Consider the following 23276-nt stretch of genomic DNA (forward strand, 5'->3'; position numbering starts at 1 on the left):
CGGGGAGAGGGAACCTTGGCTGAGGCAGGCCCATAGAAGATTAGGGGTGAGAGAGCTGGGTGATTAATGAAGGAGGAATGGTCAGAAGAAGAGTGTCCACAAATATCCCAACCCACCTGAAGTGCGCGGCGCTCAGCCTTCATGACCTGGTTCAAAAGTTCCTGCTTCAAACAAACCTCTGCCTACTTTCCCAAGAAGAATGGTGGTTTCCTCATTTGTGTTCCCAACAGCTGTGTTGGTACATAGCTTGAACACAGGGCTCAATGATGGGTGAGAGAAGAGAGAGAGAGAGAGTGTGTCCCCCCCACAGATGATGAGCTCTGGGTGTGAAACACCTGTGCCTTTATCCATCTCTGAACCTACCCTGGCGCTGACCTCAGAAGCAAATGTTCAATAAATGTTTGGACATGACTGAAGTCTTGGAGACAGAAAAAGAACAGGAAACACAGTCATGGACTAGGTGAAACCCTGCAGAATCAGTCAGACCCTAGAGTCTAGTGACTCCAAGGAGAGCCCGTCTGTTGTCTTCCAAGCCCAGCAACCATGTCTTCTTTTCTTTTCTTTTTTTTTAATAAAATAATTTTTATTGGTGTTCAATTTACCAACATACAGAATAACACCCAGTGCTCATCCCGTCAAGTGTCCCCCTCACTGCCCATCACCCACTCACCCCCACCCCCCGCCCTCCTCCCTCTCCACCACCCCAAGTTCGTTGATAACCCTATCCCCTCCTTTTCTCCTTAGGAATACCCATCTCTCCATCAATTTGGCCCAGGAGACTCACTACTCCTTCTCTAGATCTCAGAAATGGGCACATAACCCGGCCTGTCAGAGTATTCCCATTCCCTCAGGCTCAGGCTCAGGCTCAGTGATTCTTCCAACAGGGACCCATAAGCCAAGTCAAATCACTGAGCCTTACATCTGGGTTTTGTTGGAAGCCCTCTTTCTGCTGGGGTTGCCATCTATAAGGACGTCACTAGGAGAGCTCTTCACTGTGGAGAGCCCACCTGAAATGAAGCTAGCACAGAGCTGGGCAGAGCTGAGAGATGAAGAGAAACCAAGCCTTGAAGATGCTAGTGAGCCCCTGACACCTGCTCAGTCTTTCCAGAAGCTTCTACTTACATGAGCCAAAAACTTTCCCTTTTCTGCTTAAACTAGTGTGAGTTATGCTTACAATGGAGAGATCCATGAGTGATACACTCCAGTTTCCTGGGGTGCCTCTAGATGACCCAACACGATGCAGGGTCTAGTCATTCTCTTGCCAGTAGCTACAAACCCACCAATCAAAGATCCAAATCAGCCAGGGTATAATACAGTCACAGCATGTACCCCCACCAAGGCCTCACGCTGTCCCAAATCCAAGGGTTTGGGAGCAACTGGAATTCCCCGACACATCAAGCCACGGGGTGCAATGGACTGTGGGTTTCCCCACTTGGCCATGTAGCCATCCTACGGCACAAGCAGTGGGTTCAGGTAAAGGAAGATGAGAACTGTCGGTTCTAACCAACTCTGCGCTGGGATTTCTTTTTTACTAATACACGCTGCTCTTTTGGCCAAAACAGACACACAGAGATAGACAATCTAATGTTACTAGAACAGCAGGCAACAATTACCAAGGAGATGTGGTTCCAATTACACCAAGACATCAGAAATGTAGCAGTTAATTAATTGTTTGGGGGTGTACGGTATCTTTCAAGCACCCAATACAGACTTAAAATCATCTTACATAAAACAAGTCATTTCTAAATAGTAAGTTTGCAAGTAAGAATCAAGTTTCTCCCGGCCCTTTGCTAGTCAGGACTAATTAATTCCATATATGAGAGCAAGCTTTTCAAAGTTAAAACGCACATACACACAAATTACCACGACTACCAAATTATAGCTATTATCATCAGTTCTACAGCGTCCCCCTGGAAGGGTAAGACCATCAAGTTCACATTTGGAGATTAATACGCTCTCGCTCTCTTGTCTTGATTTTCCTTGTCGGTACGTTGTGCCTAGAAGCAAACATCATCATATCATGACATCAGTTCGCCCACTGCCTGTTAGGCCATAAGCTGTCAAAACAAGCTTCACACTGCAGATAGGACAAAAAAACGGGGAGTCAAGGCCAGTAGCCCCGCTAGCTCAGACACTTCATGAAGGTTTTTCATTCTAAATTCACTCATCAGAGGAAATCTGCCCAGCTGCACCGATTGGAATCCCTCCACTCATCCGTGCTGCAGATTAAGCACCTTACAGGCACACGTTGAAGACCTGTGTCTTGGAAGGGTAGGCCGTGTTCACGTGTGTGCACGTGTGGCTGCGCGTCTGCACGTGTGCTGAGAAACGGGGCGAGAGAAGACACCTGTCGCCCCAACCTCCCCCACAGGTGGAATTCTGATCCTACAAGAACAACCTGAGTAAACTGTTCAAATTGGGCTTCTCTATTTAAATAAGTCTTCTCATTAATCCTTGGGGGAGATCCTCCTAGAAGGCATTCATCCACGTGAGGAAATGAGCCCTTCCCAATTACCCATATAATCTACACGCGTCCTGTTTTGCTGCCTAAAAGAATCTTGCAAATATAAATGTCGATAGAGGCGCTCAGCAGGCTCGTTTGGTTTTGTTTGGTGAATTTTTATTGGTGTTTGAGGAGCTTTGGCTAATCATTCAAACAAAATTGACTGACATATAAGAAAGCACATGGGATCTGAGTGACGGAGGGAAGAAGAGATGGAGATATGTCAGGTAAGCTTGTGTCAGAAAGTGTGACAACTTGACTTACTTTTGATAAAGGGAGGAACAGAGATGGTTGGGAAGGAAGTCAGGGGAGTGGAGAAAGCCAGGAAAAGTTTCCTAAGGAAAGGGCAGGGTTGGTTGATTGGTTGGTTGGTTGGTTGGTTGGTTTTGCAAGGGTTAACAGCCTCTTGCTCTACATGTTCAAGCCTCCTTGCCCCGGTTGTGACCCTCCCATCTACTCTGCAGTTACCTGCATGGGATTAAGTGTAACTGGGTCCAGGCCTGCCCATTTGGACAAAGTGCATGGAGAGCGGGCACCGCAGCCTGTGGGGAGTGCTCAGCAGACAAGTCACCGTGCTCCCCTGGGGAGGAGCCATCAGGCATCGGTGCCCGTACACCCATCTCCTGGGAAATTTCCACCCACAGAATCGCCTGCCACGGGGATGATTTATTTGTTCATTCATGCAGACAGTTTGCATGCAGAGGGCCAGGCACGGTACCTGGCCCCAGCCAGTGCCCGGAGAGTCACAGGTTTCCCAACCGAGGCACCTGCCAGGATGCATCAGTCTTGCCACCTCCGGGAGCTCCTGGGCGACCGGTCAGTGAAGCCGACTGGCCAGCGGACAAATAAACACACAGAGGTTCTAGAGAACAATCCAACCCAACCCATGGGTAGCTTCCATCTGTCTCCATTCCACGTGACTTCATTCATCCCACAGTATTTATGAGGCACTTGCTGTGTACTCAGCGCTTTTCTAGGCAGTGGGGCTACAACAGTAAACAAATCAAAAACAAACAAACAAACAAAAAACCCTGCCTTGAGGAAGTTTACAATCTAGAGCGAGAGACAGATAAACAACTATATGTTAGCCAGTGATGAGTAGTCGCAAGTTCAACGAGCCTCAGCTTCTTCATCTGCCAAATGGGGAAGATAATGTAATGATGGGGATCTTGCAAAAATTTAAGAAATTAATTCACATAAAGCATTTCCATCAGTGTCTGGGGCTACATGTTCAGTAAACATCAGGTCGTTATTATCGTGATCGTTATCCGGGCTGGTTCCCTGCATTCAGGTGTCCACTGCTTAGCAACACCACGGGGCTTCCGTGGAGTCTTGGCGAGGGTGCTTGGCACCCAGGCACCCAGGCCTGACAGCTCTGGGTGAAGATAAATGACGCTTTGTTTAAGCTCGACAACTGGAAACAGAATACCAACAGTCTTCTCCCTCACTGGAAAAATCCCACAAGGCAGGCACAATGCTTTTTCAAATTAGAAGAAAAAAAGGATTAGGACACAGCGGAGGATTTTGGCCGAGAGGGCAAGAGCTGCATTGAACCCAACAGAGAGCCTCCGAAGCGCGGTGAGGCGTCCGGGTCTCACGGAACACGCCCTGTGGTCACAGGCCTGCTTTAAATCTCAGTTTACTGAGGGGGGCACTTGATGGGATGAGCGCTGGGTGTTATTCTATATGTTGGTGAATTGAACACCAATAAAAAATAAATTTATAATAAAAAAAGGAAAAAAATTAAAAATAAAAATAAAATAATAAATCTCAGGTTATCACCTAGGTGGTAAAGTGACTTGGGCACCAGGCACCTTGTGCCCGCCCGGGCCTGCACAAGCAGGGTAGGGGAAAGCGCAGGGTGGCAAAGAAGGACCAATGCATGTATCTGGATGAGAGGAAGTGCTGGGCTCCTGCAGGATGACACCCCTGTGTCCCCCCTGAGACGGAGGGTGGATCAGTTTCCTATGCTGGAGAGTCTAACGCTGTACACGTTGCTTTCTGGGCTCAGGCCTGAATCAGGAGGTAAGTGTTTATAGACACACATCTCGGGGTACTGGGTCTTCTGTAAAGAAATAGGAAGAACGTAGGGAGTAACAGCCTCGCGGCAGACGCCAGCGTGTAAAGGACAGCATTTGCGAGGGAAGATGGTAGAGAGGAGGGAAGGGTCCCCAGGCCTCTGCCTCCAACTGGCCTAACATCCGTCAGAGAGAGCACAAGGGATGTGATCTATTTTTGCAAACATACTACCTGCTACCCAGAACGAGGAGGGGAGACACATGTTCTCCTTGCTTTCTGCCAGACTAACGGGAAGTAGACTAGGATGGCTGCCAGCGCATCTCAAAAAGACATTTCTAAAAGAAACTATAGAAGAGGCAGGCTTGATCAAGATAAGCCAGTTCCAGAAACCCTGCCAGAGCAGCAGAGGCATTTTTATTCATGTTAATGCCCTAGAATTAACCCAGAGGAAAAAAAAAAAATCCCAAACGTACACACAAAAAATGACTGCACTTATTTTCTTGATGCAATAGAATTGGCACAAGGGCAAACCCCAGTTTCTCTGTTTTCTTCCTGGATCTTCATGGAAACTGTAGGGTTTTGTGGGTTTTGTAAAATACGCATGCTCGGTGATATGTCGGCTCTGAAAGGCTGATGGGCAACAAAGGCCATCACGGCAGGACAAAGGTCTGGGGGAAGCAAAACCTCAATGAAATCTTTTTGGGGGATCCCCAGGTGGCTCAGCGGTTTAGCGCCACCTTTGGCCCAGGGCGCGATCCTGGAGACCCGTGATCGAGTCCCACGTTGGGCTCCTGGCATGGAGCCTGCTTCTCCCTCCTCCAGTGTCTCTGCCTCTTTCTCTCTCTATGTCTATCATGAATTTTAAAAAAATAAATAAATAAAGATTTAAAAATAATTAATTAATTAATTAATTAATCTATTTGGGAAATAGCTGAGGGTAGCCTATAAAAGAAAATTAGGAAAACGTATCCCAAGGGAGGTTCTCTGAGATGTCTGACAATTCGCGGAAGGCCTGCACGGGTCACAGACACCATAAATGTGCCCAGACACTGACCCTTTGGGAGTCAGGAAGCCTGCTGCACCCATGGCCCTGATTTTTAGTGTCGGAACCCCAGGTACAGGATTTCAGTCAACTGCTCCTCAGTCTCCTCACCTGCAAAATGGGTACAATATTTAACCCCGAGGAACACGCATCATAAGGTCACGTTCAGGAAATTGCTTGGCGAGCCCCAGTCCCGAGCGTGAGATCCCACTCCTCCAGGAAGAGTTCCTCGCGTCTTCCCGGGCGCAGCTAGGACTATGCGCCAAGTATTCAATAACCACAGCAACAGTTCACCTAGGAGCCCCAAATTGTCCTTTTCATTTAACACCAGGCTCTGGCAACACTTCATGCACCGGGAGAGAAGAGAAATGAACACCCACCCTGAGATGTGCAGAACTGAGATACGCTCTAATTAGCTTCCCTGGAAACGCAGCTAGCCTAGCAACGAGGCTTAGAACCAGCGCCTCTTAAAGAGACCGGAACTTTGAGGCCTGAGTGCACGCGGCCCTTCGTGGAAGGTTCCAGAGTCCCCGGGTCCCTGGTCACAGTGGAAGGGCCATCGACAGAGGCCCTCAGTCCTGGGCTGGTGGCAAGATCACAGAGCACTGGAGTCAGCCTGGCCTTGGATTCTTACTGCATCACGTAGCAGCTGTGGGCGCTCGGGTAAAGGATTTCAGCTTAATTTCTCTCCTCTGAAACTTGCCACCGTGAATCCCACGTACCTCCTGGGATTACATAAAATCACACATATAACACGTCTGGCTTTCTAAAGTCATTTAGGGCTGCAGCAGAAGGGTTTTGCGTGACGCCAAGGCCCACTAAGGGCGTGTAGGCCCCCTTTGCAGGTAGCTTTACGAAGCCTTCCTAACACACAGGGAGTCGTGGAGCATTCCTGTCCTCGTCAGCTCCCCCTTTTTAAGCCAAAAGAAGACCAAGGGGAGAGAAAAACCTAGCAATTTAAAAATACATTTTCCTCGATTGGCACACACATACTACGGGCCAATGGTGGGAAAACATAATTATCATAATACGTTTTCTTGAAGGTTGGTTTTTACATCTTCAACTGTGTTAAAATGTGAATTTTGTCCAAATCAAGAAATAACTTGAGAGTATAAAAAAAAGGGGGGGGGAGAGATTATAGTAAAATCAATATTAGCAAGAGTGAAATTGCAAGACTAGAGGCAATAAAATCTTTCCCAAGCCAAAGGAAAGAGATCTCATCATAAAATTATAATAAATTACTTCGGTTTTATCACTTGGTAAATTGCTTGAATATTAGTATCACTGAGGCTACATTTCCTTTCAACCAAAGAACGCATTTCAGCCTTGGCCCCAGTGCAAATCAGATTAGGGCGGCATCATTCGACAGCATTATCTTATTCACTCGGATAGGAGCTCATTATTTTAACCATGGCCCCACTTCCTTGCCCTCAGACTTTTCTCCAAAACATCATTTTTATTGAGATGCTGTGTCCTGGTCCTTCCAACAAGGCTGTTATGGACATTGATGTTTGAATTTCACATCATTTCTATATGTTATTCAATATTACTCTTCTTTTGATTTTTTTTCCAGCCATTAAAAAAATGTAAAGAGCATTCTTAGCTTGCAGGCTCAAAGGAACAGGCAGTGTTCAGACCCAGAGTCTGCAGACCCTTGCACTGTCTTCTGAAATGGTCCCTGCTCTAGGCGGTGCAGGAACATCAACAGCTGGTGTCCGGGCATCTTCTCCTCCTTAGCTCTGGGTCCTGGGATAGCTCAGCATCCTCATGCTTCTCTGAGATTTTGATGGGGAGGCGGGGTTCTCTCTTGCCTGACTTAGGATAACACCACTTCCGTGCGGCCTGTGCAAGCGTCCTAGTCAGGATGACTTGGAGGCTCCTTTGAAAGCCTCCACTCCTGGGCGTCTCGAGTTGTTCAGGAAACTCCAGATTATGCAGAACAATTGCAGCAGACGTAGCTACAACATGGCACCGAGCCTTCCTCGGCGTAAGATACTACCGCTCTATTGTGATGTAGTGAGAAGCGTGAAGATGGTGGTTGGCAGGGTATGGCGTTGTCGGGAGAACGAGATGCAAAAATTACAAGATGTAAGTTTGAGACACTTTACAAAAAGTACTAACGAGGTCCACGTCCCCCCAAAACCTTCTTCTTTGGTGCCTTTCTCTGAGTTTTGGTAAGAATTACGTGACTTGGGAGTATGATGTTCCAATGATCATCCGCCGCCAAATGACAGACGGTGGCATGTACCCCGCAGCAAAGCTCCTGAGGCCACTGAGGAAAAACACAGCACACAACAGACACCCTCTGTGGACTGTTGTCGGGGGACTTCTGGTTGGTTGGTTGGTTGGTTGGTTGTCTTTTCTTCTCACTGAAGGGTTTTTGGGGCAAGATCTCTCTCGTGCTGGATGGAGCCCTTGAACATTGCCTCTCACACGCAAGGCCCAAACCGAGGCCCAACTTTGTTTCTGCAGGTTTGAAAGAACAGGTTACAGTTTCCTACTTAAGGTTGGCTTTTCTCTCGGGAGTGGCACTGAGAGGAGCCGCAGCATGCTTGGGGCAGGTGGGGTGGGGGAGAGCCAGGAGAGCGAGGAGTCCGGAAGCCACATCATCAGAGAAGAGATTAAAGGGGTCAGGGAGGACCATTTTGGAAAACTGAAGATGCACAGAGGGGTGAACAGGTGAATGCTATCGCCCTCTTCAAGTCTCTGAAGTGCCATCAAAGGGAAGGGAAATTAAGAGGCAGACCTCAGATCAACAGAGAGGTGCCACAGGGCAGAGATGCTTATCCCTATCAGACTCGAAGTGTTCTTTTCATTTTTAAAAATTTTTTTTTAATTTTTATTTATTTATGATAGTCACACACACAGAGAGAGAGAGAGAGAGGCAGAGACATAGGCAGGGGGAGAAGCAGGCTCCATGCACCGGGAGCCCGATGTGGGATTCGATCCCGGGTCTCCAGGATCGCGCCCTGGGCCAAAGGCAGGCGCCAAACCGCTGTGCCACCCAGGGATCCCAAAGTGTTCTTTTCATAATATATGTAGGGATTTCTCTTCATGGCCCAAATTTAATTGTAAAGGAGAGGTAAAGTGCAAGGAATATGTGCTAAAAAATAATGTATATTTTGAAAAGTAGGTTCTCAGGCAGGGCTAGCCTATGATCCCTCAATCACTCGTTCACCCTGACGTCATTCGGAGTCAAGAGATAAGCAGTTGAATATTGTCAACACTGGCATTTTGGAATAAGAATTAAATTCGTCGGGATCCCTGGATGGCGCAGCGGTTTGGCGCCTGCCTTTGGCCCAGGGCGCGATCCTGGAGACCCGGGATCGAATCCCACGTCGGGCTCCCAGTGCATGGAGCCTGCTTCTCCCTCTGCCTGTGTCTCTGCCTCTCTCTCTCTATGACTATCATAAATAAATAAATGAAAATTTAAAAAAAAAAGTGTTTAAAAAAATAATTAGTCTATTTGTATGTAGGTGAAGCAGCTACAAAAATTCAACCATACAAAAAAATTCTACCATCGTATCGTTGTAAACAGGTTCTTCGCCTGCATAAACACACGTATCAGGTGGTTCACAAAACATGTAGGAGGAGCAAAAAAAAATCTCTGAGAACTGCGGGACAATTAGCCCTTTTTCCTGCCCACTAAATGCCAGTAGCTTCCAGGCAGCCTGGCTCCACTGCCCAGGCTCACGAACCCCACACTATCCCACCTCCCTATATAGAGTCGATAAGTTTAGGGTATCCAACCAACCAACACTCTTACTAGTTCCAGAGGCTGGAGGTCTAACATCAAGATGTTGGCAGGTTGGTTTGTTCTGGGGCTGCGAGGGACGGATCTGCCCCTCTCCTTGGCTTGTAGGTGGCTCTCTCTCTTCTGTGTCTTGTCTTTTCTCTAAGTGAGTCTCTGTATCTAAATTTCCCTTTTTTACAAAGATGGAAGTCATACTGAGTTAGGGCCCACCCTAGTGACCTCAATTGCATCTGCAACTTCCCCATTTCCAAATAATTCTGAGGTCCTGAGGACTGGGACTTCAATATACGATTTTTGAGGGTGCGGGGTGATAATTCGACCCGTAACGATGTCTTAAATTAAATTAGGCGACGCCTATAACACACCTAGCGCATGCTGTGCACACCTTAAGTGTTCGATAAATGGTTTTTATTACCATTGTTATTTCTATAATTAAGATCCTTTCTCCAAGAAAGAATCAAGGAAGACCATAAAATAAAAATCTCAGAGGGGATCCCTGGGTGGCTCAGCGGTTTGGCACCTGCCTTTGGCCCAGGGCACAGTCCTGGGGTCCCGGGATCGAGTCCCACGTCAGGCTCCCAGCATGGAGCCTGCTTCTCCCTCCTCCTGTGTCTTTGTCTCTCTCTCTCTCTCTATGTCTATCATGAATTTTAAACAAATAAATAAAGATTTTAAAAATAAATAAATAAATAAATAATAAATCTTTAAAAAATAAAAATCTCAGAGACACTCAAATCAGCTAGATCCATGGATTTGCAAAAGATAAGAAAAGCAAGGACACATGTCTGGTTAGACTTTTTTTTACCAAACACACCCATTGTTAGCCTAAATTAGGCCTCCCCAGACTTAGCTAGGCAGATTCCAAGGCTAGTCCACCTTATGCACTACGCAGCCTACCAGAGTCTGTGATCTCTTCTACAACACTGTGACTAAACCAATTCCATAGAATTTACCAACACTTATTTTCTGCTCTCATTAACCAATGAGTCCATCCTTTCATTCAAAAACATTTGTATATCTAGGGGCGCCTGGGTGGCTCCATCAGTTACGCATCTGACTCTTGATTTCAGCTCAGGTCACGATCTCAGTGTCGTGGGATCGAGCCCCACATCGCACTCCGCACTCTGCACCGAGCCTGCTTGTCCCTCTCCCACTGCTCCTCCCCTCCCCCCACTCGCACTCTCTCTCAAATAAAATCTTAAAAATTATTTGCATAACTGATCTGGGCCACGTCCTGTTCTAGGCACTGGGAATACATATGGAAACGCAGAAGGAGACTCTATCTTCAAGAAGCTACAGTCCCAAGGGCAAGACAGATACTAAACACATAACCAAATAAAGAAGATGCTTTAAGAGAGCAAAAGTGTCATGAAGAAATAAGACGAGGGAAAGAGAGGGGACAAGAGAAGACCCGCCACAGACAAAGGGATTGAGGAGGTTTCGCATCAGTCGAAGGCTGGGATGATGCAGAGGAAGTGGCCACATGAAGACACGGTGGGTGGGTGGTTGGGTGGGGGGGCTCTAAGCAGGAGCAACAGGTGCAAAGGCACGAGCGTGGTGGGGGGAGGAACGGAGAGACCTGGAACTGGAGCCTGATGAGCCAGGGAGAGAAAGCAAGAGAAAGCTGGACCAGAGGGCAGCAGCCAGACCACGCAGGGGCTTCTTCTTCTTTTTTTTTTTTTTTTAAAGATTTATTTATTTATGATAGACGAGAGAGAGAGAGAGGCAGAGACACAAGAGGAGGGAGAAGCAGGCTCCATGCCAGGAGCCTGACGCGGGACTCGATCCCGGGACTCCAGGATCACACCCTCGGCCAAAGGCAGGCACTAAACCACTGAGCCCCCCAGGGATCCCCCATGCAAGGGCTTCTAAATCTCAATGGGAACCTCAGGTGTTGTAACGACAGCTTTCCCCTCTTCTTGTGATTTGCATCCGGGGACAGCAAGGGCAGGGGCCACGTCCACCCAACAGAGCCATTCAGACCTCCCTGCCTCTTGGGCTGGGGGCCCAGTGGTGAAGAGAGAGGTGGGATTACAGGGCAGAGGCTGAGCTGTAGCAGCAGTGACTCCAGTGGAGGAGGCGGCAGGAAAGACGGGGAGAGACACGGGCGGACGATGAGAAAGGAGGTAAGGTCGGAGGAAGAGGGTTGGCAGGGCCGAGGGTCACGGGCATCACCAGGAGCTTTCAGCCGGTGGCACAGAATCAAGCTCGGAAGGTCATCTACACACTGATCTTCCTCCGGCCCCATGATGCTTCGTCTAACCTTTCCCAGGAAGACGTCAGGCTTCCTCTAATGCTACTCAGATCATCACGGCCTCCGACACGTCCGCTTTCATCGCCGTCCGCCCTGAATGCAAAACATCATGGGAATGCTTCACGGACACTGGCGAAGTGTGAGTGAGTGAGTCTCAGCCCTGCTCACAGGAGGCCACGACCGAGCCTGGAGTGCGTCTCCACGCAGAGGCCCCAGGCGGTCGGTCTGCGGACAGGCTGCTCTGGTCCCAAGGGGCGGGAAGCCTGGGAAACTAGAGCTGAGCACCTGCGACGCCCCCACCCCAGGCTCACGTCTCCCACGCTGGGCCCCTTCATCCTGAGAGCCTTTCCCCCAAACGTAGCTCTGATCATAAATTTCAAGTGGTATTTTAGCATTTCAGTACTTCCATATTCTGAGTTGGCACTCGCCCTCGTTCCTGGGAAAATTAAAAGTCCCCAAGATGAAACCTCATTAGCAACACAACAGGGGACAGGCAACCGCTGCCGTGCAGGGCGCAACACAGGGTGCGGCAGGTGGCTCCTCCGTGGCGGCCGCGGGGGGATTTTCTACGTGCCGTGGATGGTCTTTATGTGAGTTGCGCAGTTGGTTAAAGATTTATTTATTAGACAGAAAGAGTGGGAGAGGGGCAGAAGGAGAAGGAGAAGAGAATCTTTTTTTTTTTTTTTTTCCATTTTTTTATGATAGTCACAGAGAGAAAGGGGCAGAGACACAGGCAGAGGGAGAAGCAGGCTCCATGCACTGGGAGCCCGACGTGGGATTCGATCCCGGGTCTCCAGGATCGCGCCCTGGGCCAAAGGCAGGCGCCAAACCGCTGCGCCACCCAGGGATCCCCGGAGAATAGAATCTTAAGCAGAGTCTACGCGGAGACCAATGCAGGGCTCGGTCTCATGACCCTGAGGTCATGACCTGGGCCGAAACCAAGAGTCTGACGCCCAGCTGACCGTGCCACCCTGCCCGCGCCCTACCGGCGGACATCCGGAAGAAACACAACTAGTGCCCCAAATCCGTGGTAGGATGAGTCTGAGTAAAAAGGGAAGATTATATAGTCGATTTTTAAAAGGTATTATTTAGATAATAATACAGATGTCACTGATTTGGCAACTGCATAACCGTTCAGGCATTTCTTGAAAGCCGAAGGCCTATTTAGTCTTGGGATACACACTTGGCTAAGAGCAAACAGGGAGCCAGAGATGTTTCTGGGCATAGAAAGGACCATTCAACCACCAGGCGGGGGCACCTCCTGCGTGGATGTGCACAGGGGGCTTATCCAGATTGACTCCGCAGAGCCCTGCACATGCCTCCCCTCTCAGACTTCCACGGGGTGGGCTATGGGCTTCCCCGGGGTCTGACCCGCCCCTGGGAAGGCCCCTGACCTACCACGTCCTCGCTGTGTGACCTTGGGCAAGTACCTCCACCTCTCCTCTGCCCCAAATCTCTTCTACTGTAAAATGGAAAAATTAAAATTAAAACCTACCTCCAAGGGTTGTCGTGAGGATTAAAGGGGTTAATACACATAAAGCCTCTGGAATGGCGCCTGGCTATGGAAAGACCACTCTCTTCACCCTCCAACCAAAAGGTAGCGTGACTGGAAAGCAAGAATGTCATCAGTCACCTAGTTTATATATATGCAATTATCCCTGTAGTTGCCTATCCCACTAAACTCGAGGCTTCCTAGGCCTGAACCCCCTTTCAGAGCTGAACCCCCGAGTGCTCTGGGTTGGCACACGTTAGTTACTAAGTACTCGGCTCGTGTTTGAATGAGATGAACAAATGAAAGGCCCCTCCTGAAATCCTAGGACGGCCTCTTTTAATATAATGGCAACAGCAGTTTTATCACCCAGCAGGCTTGGTATGTCAGCCCCAGTCTCCTTTTTCATAACACATTTTAGCATTCCGGGGCACCTGGGTGGTTCATTCGGTTAAGTGTCCGACTCCTGACTCTGGCTCAGGTTGTGATCCCAGGGCGGTGAGATCGAGCCCCGCATTAGGCTCCACGCTCAACCACAGAGTCTGCTTGTCCCTCTCCCTTCCCCTGCTTTCTCTCTTTCTTTCTCTCTCTCTCTCTCATAAATAAATAAATAAATTTATTTCTTTTTTAAAAAAACGTTTTTGCATTCTATGAACGCATACCTTGTACTAGCTCATTAGGGAGTGTGGCAAGCAGCCGTGGGGAAGCTGAGGTTACTGATGCATGTGGAGTTGCCCACCCCTGAGGAGAGCTCACAGGAGCTTATTTTTATCCTCAGATGCATTTAGGCACAATATGTTCTTGCACAACCAACTTGATTTCCAGGTTAGGAAATGAACAGAAAACACCGAGGTCGGGAGCGCTGTGCCTGGGCCCCCTACCTTTGTACAGGACGAGAGGCAGGCCGCCACTCCAACGACTTCTAGTAGACTTAGAAGTCCAACATGCCTTTTAAATTTAGAATCAAAGAAATTCATCAGGGGAAAGAATCCAAGAGGCAAAAGAGTAAGACCTCTCCTACTCCAGAGGAGGCAACCGAGGGCCAGGAGGAAGTCAGCGGACCAGAGGCACAAGGATCATTGTCCTCAGAGTGGGGATTCAAACCCAAGACTCCTGACTCCCAGTCCAACACCTTTCCTCTGCCTCCTACAGGCTTACGATCAAAACCACTACCAAGGGGTCCCTGGAAAGCCTGCTGAGTTACAGGAGCAAATAGAACACGTGTTTTCCTGGTCCGTGACTAAAAGGCAGATATTTGTACTCGCACGCCAACGTGTCAGTGTTTGCACTCTGACATGACCTCCATGCTGCAGCTGATCTGGAAACTAATGTGATAGAACCGTGGTCTGTCTGTATATTTGCAGAAAGGGGACTGTGGGCCCCATTAGGTAGTGGGGGCATTGACTTTTCAGATTTGCGTGCCAGACACAGATACCTGCTACTTCCTGGCAGGGCTACCTGGACGTTACTGGTCTGTCTCACTTTTCACCAGATGTGCTTCCTTCCCAGTTGGGTGTGTGGCTGTGCTTGTGAACAGTGTTGTATTTCAAATGCCCGAGTGGAATCTGGCCATCTTTGGTGAAGGTATTTATTTAAAAGAGAGAGAGAATCCTTTCACACTGTCGTACAATTTTAGAATTAGAAGAATAAAAATAGCAACTAACCGTTTTTGGAGCATAAATATGCTCTGGAAATTGTGTTGAGTGCTTTACATGTATTACCTTATTTACTCCACACAACCACCCATGAGGTGGTATTATTGCCATTCCTACTCTGCAGAGGAGAACACCGAGGCATCATGGTGGACAGACACAAAAGTGTCCCCTAATGACCCCTGACTTCTGGTGTTCATGCCTCATGTGGTCGTCTCCCCTTGAATGCGGGCAGGATCTGGGACTTGCTCTGATCAATAGGATAGCGCAAAGGTGATGGGATGCCGCTTCCATGATAGGCCACTTCAGACGGTAACTTCCATCCTGCTAGGAGACAGTCTTCATGGGCCCTCTTCATTGCCAGCTTTGATGAGTTAAGCCACTGTACAGACAGCCCCACATCAGAAGGAACGCAGAGTAGCCTCCAGCTGACAGTTAGCAAGGAGTTAAGGCCCTCAATCTAATCTCCCGCAGGGGTTCGGATCCTGGAGCATGTGAGCTTGAAGGCAGATCCTTCCCCAAGCAAGCCTCAGAGGACAGCTCAGCCCTGGCCGACCTCCATCAGCCCATGAGGGACCAGGAGCAGAAGACCCAGCTGAAGAGTGCCCAGGATTCGTGCCCCACAAAACATGTCAGATGATACACGTGTGTTGATTTTTTGCCATGCAACTACAGGGAACACAAGCATGGATAAGTTACGTGATTTGCCCAAGGTCACTTAGCTGGCGGGTGGCTTAATGAGATCTGAACATTGAGAGTTTATCTTCTAAACCAGACCTGGCACAATCATGAAGTCCAAACCTCTGAGCTCCTCACAGACGGGCAGATGGACATAGGTAGTCTTTTCTCAGAGATTTCTTCTAATAGAAATGCTGTGGCGGCCCTCGCACGCTCATCCGGGGTCCCTAACACTGCAGTCCACTGAGTCACAGGATTCAACAGCAACGCTCAGAACTTTAGGTCGGAAGATCTGAATCTGGAAATCCCTGCCATTCACCTTCCTACCCACCTCCTAAAGCTAGTCCATCTGGAATTTGCTTAACTTCTCTAAGCTCACCTTGCGTTTTGGTTAACATCACGTGCTCACAGTATCACCATGGACATGGGACCTGAATGACATGGGCAGAGTGGTTAGCCCAGGGGTGCCTGGCATGCAGATAATTGGTATTTCTTTATTCAAAAGATTCAGTTCAAGTTTCCACTTCTTAGAGATCAGTTTATTAATAGCTTGCCGTTCACGCCTTTCTTCTGGACTCCAGACCTACATAGCCAACTGCCTAGGCATACTCTCTGGAACCCCAACTTCATCTCTACCACCCGCCTGTCCAATAACCTGCCCCACCTCCGGTGTGCCCCGTCTCTGGGGAAGCAAACACCTGTGTCTGGTTATACAAGTCAGCACCTGGGAGTCAATCTTGACACCTCCCTTACACACATCCTGCCCCAGCTAATGCATCACAAGGGCCTCTTGGTTTTCTCCAGAGCCTATTCTACTACTTCTCAATGACCAGCCCCATCCTGTGCCTGGATTCTTGCAAGAGCTGCCTGATGCCCCACATCCAGACTGCCCACTCTGCTATCTTCTCTACTCTGCAGGCATTATTGTTATTTTTTAAGTGAAATTTTACAACATATACACAAATCATAAAGGTAAAATTTGATGAGCTTTTGCAAAGTGATCACACCCACCAAACCAACACCTGGATCAAGAAGCAGGATACCACCAGCATCCCCCCTCCACCTGTACCTCTTCCAGGCAGAACGTTAGGTACACCATAGTATACTACATTGTGCTTTTGCAATACAGTGTAAATGTTCTAGGATTTTCCATACATGTACTTGTGCAAACATATGTTTATGATTGGGCCATAAACATTTCTGACGGGTCTATCTACAAGAGAAGCCCAAGGGTTGGGTCACAGCATGGGAATACATTCAACACTGGCGGACACAGTTTTCCAAAATAGCTGTAACCCATCTGCACTCCTCCCAGCCCCGTATGATTGTTCTGATTGCTCCACATCCCTTTCAACATTAGATATCATCTGTCACTTTCAATTTAGGTATTCCAGGGGCGGGGGGTGGGGGGGTATAAATGTATACCATCGTGCTTTTAATTTGCATTTCCCTGATTCTTAATGAGGCCAAACAGTTTTCATGTGCTCTTTGGCTATTTAGAAGTCCTTTTTGTGAGGTGGATGAGAAAATCTTTTGCTCATTTTTTTTTCTATTTCTGCCTGCCTTTTTTATTGTTGATTTATAAAGGTCTTTATGAAAAATAAAAATAAAAAAATAAAGGTCTTTATTTTATGGAAATGAGTCTTCTGTCAACTATAAGTGTTGCAAATATCTTCTTTATTCCAGGAACTCCCTTTTCAATCCCTTAATAGGATCTACTGAAGAACAGAAGCTCTCGATTTTAATGTAGTCCAAGTTACCTATTCCTTCTTCCTTTTTGGTTAGTTTTTTGTATCCTAAACGTAATTTTGCTCACCTCAAAATCATGCTCCCCTACATTTTCTTCTGTGACAGTTTTTTGTTTTGTTTTATTTTTGCTTGCTTGGTCTTTGACGATTAAGTCTACAATCCACCTGCCATCTTTTTCATATGAGTATCCAACTGACCAGAACCATGTATTTTAAAAACAAACACATATTTCACTACCACACTTCAGTGTTGCCTTATAAATCAAGCGACTGTGTTTGTGTGTTCTCTGTCTGGATCCTCTATTCTATTCCACTGGTCTTTTTTTGTTCATCCATTTGTCAATTTGAAGGTCTTAATTACCATAGTTTTTAATATGCTTTGGTATGGGGGTGCCTGGCTGGCTCATTGGGCGGAGCGTGTAACTCTTCACCTTGGGGTTGTAAGTTTGAGCCCCATGATGGACAAAGAGTTTCCCTAAAAAATAGTAATAATAAGCCTAGGTATGTAACAGTGTGAGTCCTTCATCTGTTTTTCCTTCTTCTAGATTGCCTTTATTAGCCTTAACCCTGTGCATTTTCACATTGATTTTAAATTATCTTCTCAACTTCTGCCCCAAAAAGGTAGGACATTTTTGAGGGGATTGCAGTGAATCTATAGATCAATTCAGGAAAAATTGACATTTTTACAATACTGGATTATCTGACCCACAAATATGGTATATCCATCTAATTATCTGTCTTCTTTAATTTCATTAATGTTCAATTTTTAAAATTTTAATTAGATCTATTTCAAAATACCAAATTCTTATGCTATTATTAAATGTGCCTTGATTAAAACTTTCATTGCTGCTAGCATTAAAAACAACGTATTTTTGTATATTGTCTTTGTATCCAGTAACTGTGCTAAGTTCATGTATTAATGTAAAAAATTTGTATGTAGATTTTTTGGATTTTCTCTGTACATAATCATTTTTCCTTATAAATAGTGATGGATTTCTTTTCCTCAATAGTTATGATTTTTATTCCTTTTTCTTTTATTTCTTATTACAACTGTCTACAACTTCCAGAAAGTAGTGATAAAAGAAATCCTTGCTTTATTCCTGGTCTCAAGGGGAAAGGCTTTAAATATTTCACCATGAAGGATGATATTTGCTATAGGCTTTTTGTAATCTTTATTGTATTAATGGAGTGCCCTTCTATTCCTAGTTAACATATTCTTTTCAAAGAAGAAATTTGGTCATGATGTTCCTTTCTCAAAGGTTTTCATTGTGCTCTTGACTGTCTACAGCCTCCCCATAGACAATATATGCTTCTTGTTCTCTACTTTCCAACCTCAGTTACTTTCAGTTTCTTTTTTTTATAATAAATTTATTTTTTTATTGGTGTTCAATTTGCCAACATACAGAATAACACCCAGTGCTCATCCCGTCAAGTGCCCCCCTCAGTGCCCGTCACCCATTCACCCCCACCCCCCGCCCTCCTCCCCTTCCATCACCCCTAGTTTCCCAGAGTTAGGAGTCTTTATGTTCTGTCTCCCTTTCTGATATTTCCTACCCATTTCTTCTCCCTTCCCTTCTATTCCCTTTCACTATTATTTATATTCCCCAAATGAATGAGAACATATAATGTTTGTCCTTCTCCGATTGACTCATTTCACTCAGCATAATACCCTCCAGTTCCATCCACGTTGAAGCAAATGGTGGGTATTTGTCGTTTCTAATGGCTGAGGAATATTCCATTGTATACATAAACCTTCTTGACAATGCCATACTCCCATCACCAGAGTTCCTTTGTAGGTGCTTTTCCTCCTGCCCTGGAAGGCTCTCACAGCACCCTCTTTATATGCCCTTTTCCTTATTAATCTTACTCATCCTACAGACCTCTGCTAGAGAGTCCCCTCCTCAGGGAATCCCTCCTGAGCCACTGGCCCCAAAGCCAGATCAGGCTACTTAGGGACAGTTTCTTTGCCTTTCTTTCAGCTCTTATTCCCACTTGACATACTACCCTGTAAACTTCCTAGAAACAAAGACTTTTGTTCCCCATTATAATTGCAGGGACCAGCATGGTGCCCAGATCCATGTGAGTTGGTGCTCAATAAATATTTGTTGAATGAATGGATGAATAAACAAACAAACAAACTCAAACAACTCATTTTAATTTTGGTCTCAATTCCCATAACTATAAAATGATGAGCTTCTTGTCTTTTACCTTTGACATTTTAGGATTCTGACTGGAGAATAGAATTGTTGCAACATGTAGGAGTCAACTTTTGATGATTATGACTAATTCTCTACTTTTATGGTTTTGTTGGCTTCACTGAATTTAAAAACATAAAAGCCAGTTGGTATGCTTTTTGTGACTGTGACCATTAGTACTCTGAGCTCAACTTAGCCTTGTTAGAGGCGGATGGTAGACCTTGTCCACAGGGGAGCTCTGCTATCAGAAAATGGAATGCCCTAGATCAGAGCTTCACAGAACACATGGGGACCATGTTCTGGAACCAAACTAAAGTTAACTGCCCTGTCATGGAGCTTCCCTGGCTGCTTCAGAAACCAAAGTCTTTATGATGTCATTCAGGAAGATTTCTCTTCAACACTGGAATGAAGTCCTTTTATACATAAAATTCAGACTTAACTCCAGATAAATTAGAAGAGGAATGTTTATATCACAAAAAGAATATCTGTAAAAGTAAATGGCTCTCAGCTTTAAATTATCCCAGTGCGTTTATTAAAGGGATTGACATAAAACTATGATCCCGTTAAAAAGGGGGGGGAAAGGCAATTGTGCATGTCAGTTCTATTTCTCTGTAATGCATAAGGAGGAACATCTATATGATGAATCAAAATGCTATTCAGTGACCCCATGCCCTTCTCTTACTACACAATTACTCTCTATCACTTTATCCTCTTTTATTGTTCTTACAATCTAATCACTTTCTGAAGTTACCATGTTTATTTAGTCTTTTTTTTCCTAACCCAACCAAAGTGAAACCTTCATAAGGACCAAGACCTCGTCTGTTTACCACCATGTCCCAGGACCCAACACAGTGCATGGATGATAGCAGGCACTTGATACATATTCAGAGAATGACTAGACCAACCACCAATCAACTTATCTGTAGAAACATAAAATATAATGCCAGGTTAGAGACAATTACATAAAGAGGAGATGTTTATTATATATTTACTTACTTCCCTCTAAAATAAGTTAATGTTGATGAAAGCCTTTTTAAAAAAAAATTAAGCTCCTTCCCTTCCTTTCTTTATGAAATCTGGTAATCTGATAAGCTCTAGGACAAGATTTGCCTTAGTAACAAAGAAATTCCACATCCCAGGGACTTACAACCATAAGGATTTCACTTCATTCTCATTGTCCCCCCTACCCCATCCCAGGTCAACTGCAGCCCTAGCCATGTTGCCCTCAGTCTGAGACCCAGTCTCAAAGAGCAGGGGTTTTTTTGGGAGATCATCCCTTAAAACATGGGATTTGACATGACACAAAATACTTCTACTCTCACTGCCTTGGCCAAAGCAAATCCCACGGTCAAGCCTGCCATCGATGGAGTAGGGGAGGAGCACCACAGGCAGGAGCTGGAATGCCGGGTCGACAAGTTGTATTCTCTGTCACACTGTGGTTTCAGCTCAGGGAGATGAGGAGAGAGAACAATGGAGATTCCAAGTCCAAACTTAGGAACATAAATAGGAACTGTTTTCATTTTATCCTTGGAAGCCACCTGAGCTTATATAGAAGTTCTCTTCTGATGGGCTACGAAGACACTCTCGGATAACCAATCTGCCCACCTGCCATCAGGAGGCAGCGTCAGTACAGTAACTTGCTCATTCCTCTCCTGCTTTTCACCTTCCCCGGGAGCTCAGAGCCCTTCATGGAGATTTTCCTTTTACTTTCCTGCATGATTTTGCTTCTAACAGAGATGCATAATTCTGGAAACTGTAAGCCTTTAATTCCCAATGACATTATCTAAAGGTGGGCTGATTTGACTGATAGCAGCCAGCATTCAGGAATAGCCCTTTAGCGAAAGGTATCCCTCTGAGCCACCACTTTTAGGAAATTATCTCTTCCCTCCCCTGACTCAACTACTTACGAGGAGGAAATTTCTTTCCAGAGACTAAGAAGTGATACCAGAAAAGGAGAGTAAAGATAGATTTTTGAGACTCCCAATTTCAGGCTGGGTACACAGGAATGGAAGAAATAACTCAAGAGGAGAATAATTTTTGATAAGAAGGAAAATAAAGATTTACAAATTAGATAGCATTTATGATTTCCTACTGTGTACAGCGATGTGCTGTATTATGCCTAGAAACAGCTTTAAAAGGCAACAGTGCACGTATCCGGGGTTACCTACAGTCTAATAGAAAGGCAACAAATATTTTCCATGAAATGTATAAAGTGAGGTTTGTTCTGAAGCAGGATGATCACTCATCCAGCCTGGACACTTGGGAAGCAACCCTATCAGTGCTTAATTCAGAGATAAGGATAAATAAGAGTTAGCTGGAAAGAATGGGAATTAGCTGATTTGTAGGAGGGTAGGGAATGATGGGGGGAAAGGCATCCAGGAGGAGGGGACGCATGAGCAAGGAACAAAGGAATGGGAATGAGATCCACTGCCATCTGTGCCCAGTTCAAGGAGGCTGGGGCTCAGAACACAGACAGGGAAAATGAACCTGGGGAGAGAAGTCAAGATGCACATTGTCAACCATGGTATTTGGTGAAGGAAATTGGGGGAAGAGATGCCAAAAGGGTAAGAAATGCTCTACCCAATGGTCATTAGAAAGTACCCCCACGACCCCAAGTGTAAACAATCAGCCATCAGCTTTCCTCAGTCAAACCCCAAACAAAGCTCGACAGAACAGCTGACCTCTAAAAAAGCATAAAAGGAAAGAACATTTGCTCCATAATAAACACAATAAGACTCATCTCCCTGCGATGCCAAGTTGTTTTCTGCTAATAGCAAGATCACGAGGTCCATTCCAAAATAAAATGTGGTATCACTGTGGTTTTCCACTTCTCCAGGCACATGCTGTCAAGAGTTTGAAGCAAATCCTGGTCTGTGACATCATGAAAACATACTGGCTGATTTCCTGTAGTGGTGTGCTGGAGCCAGCTCCTACCAGACTGCAATTATTACATATTCAGGAACTTTGTAAGCCAATAGTTAAGCATAACGACATAAATTTGCAATTAAATAAATTACATTAAAGACAAAGATAATACATACTCAAAATACATTGCTTCCTAATGATTTTACTACATAGTACTGTTTATCTTTGCTCTTGAAGTTATTTATTTCATCCGTGTGGTAGAAATGCTATGTTTTCCAGCTCCATGCTCTGTAACATCACACTGGTAGCTTGAAAGCAGTCACAGTTGGAGCACGTACACCACAGAAACTGGCAAATGCCCCAAACCAGGCCCTCCCCCTGCACCTCATTCCTTCCACCAAGAGCCAGCCGTTCATTACCAGCACACCACTGACTGCATCAGATGTGTTCAATAACGTTCCTCTTCCCTGTTCTTGCTTCTTTACCTCCACCCTCCACCACACATCATGAAGACACGTATGCACACAAACCCCTGTCTCTACCTACCCTGGTCTCTCCTCTTCATTGGCACATCATCATCCTGGAATATACTCTACTCTTCCACTTCTCTTCCTAAACAAACTCCAGGATGTACAATTCAAACTCCATGTAGCTGGGCTTCCAATAATAATTGTACCTCAGTTTTCTTGTCTATAGGATGGGAGGGTAAGATAAGAAAATCTCAAAGGTACTATAAGAATTGGACACCCTGGGATCCCTGGGTGGCGCAGCGGTTTGGCGCCTGCCTTTGGCCCAGGGCGCGATCCTGAAGACCCGGGATCGAATCCCACATCGGGCTCCCAGTGCGTGGAGCCTGCTTCTCCCTCTGCCTATGTCTCTGCCTCTCTCTCTCTCTCTGTGTGTGACTATCATAAATAAATAAAAATTTAAAAAAAAAGAATTGGACACCCTTAGTTTTGATCATCTACACCCTAAAACACTCCACAGCACCAATGTAGTTAAAATCTTGTTTTGCTGAGCACGAGGCAGAGGCCAATTCTGTCCTCACTGCCTAACTCTGCTTTGCAATCATCGTGT

General features: G+C 46.0%; 1 protein-coding gene and 2 long non-coding RNA genes across 7 annotated transcripts in view; 1 reads left to right on the forward strand and 2 right to left on the reverse strand.

Annotated features, from left to right (window-relative positions):
* Positions 1-23276, reverse strand: part of KAZN (kazrin, periplakin interacting protein) — a 1010042-nt gene that overhangs the window by 904918 nt on the left and 81848 nt on the right. The window lies entirely within an intron of this gene.
* Positions 4903-6029, reverse strand: LOC144314908 (uncharacterized). The gene is made up of 2 exons (XR_013380755.1): positions 5676-6029; positions 4903-5371 (listed from the first exon to the last, which is right to left on the reverse strand). It is a non-coding gene; the product is annotated as an uncharacterized LOC144314908 (long non-coding RNA).
* On the forward strand, positions 6045-13587 carry LOC144314907 (uncharacterized). Of its 2 annotated transcripts, none has more exons than XR_013380752.1 (3): positions 6045-6227; positions 10562-10812; positions 11591-13587. It is a non-coding gene; the product is annotated as an uncharacterized LOC144314907 (long non-coding RNA). The 2 variants fall into 2 exon arrangements; XR_013380753.1 differs by lacking the exon at positions 11591-13587 and adding an exon at positions 11261-11576.

The sequence above is a fragment of the Canis aureus genome, chromosome 5 (genome assembly GCF_053574225.1).
Source record: "Canis aureus isolate CA01 chromosome 5, VMU_Caureus_v.1.0, whole genome shotgun sequence".
Classification (NCBI taxonomy): Eukaryota; Metazoa; Chordata; class Mammalia; order Carnivora; family Canidae; genus Canis; species Canis aureus.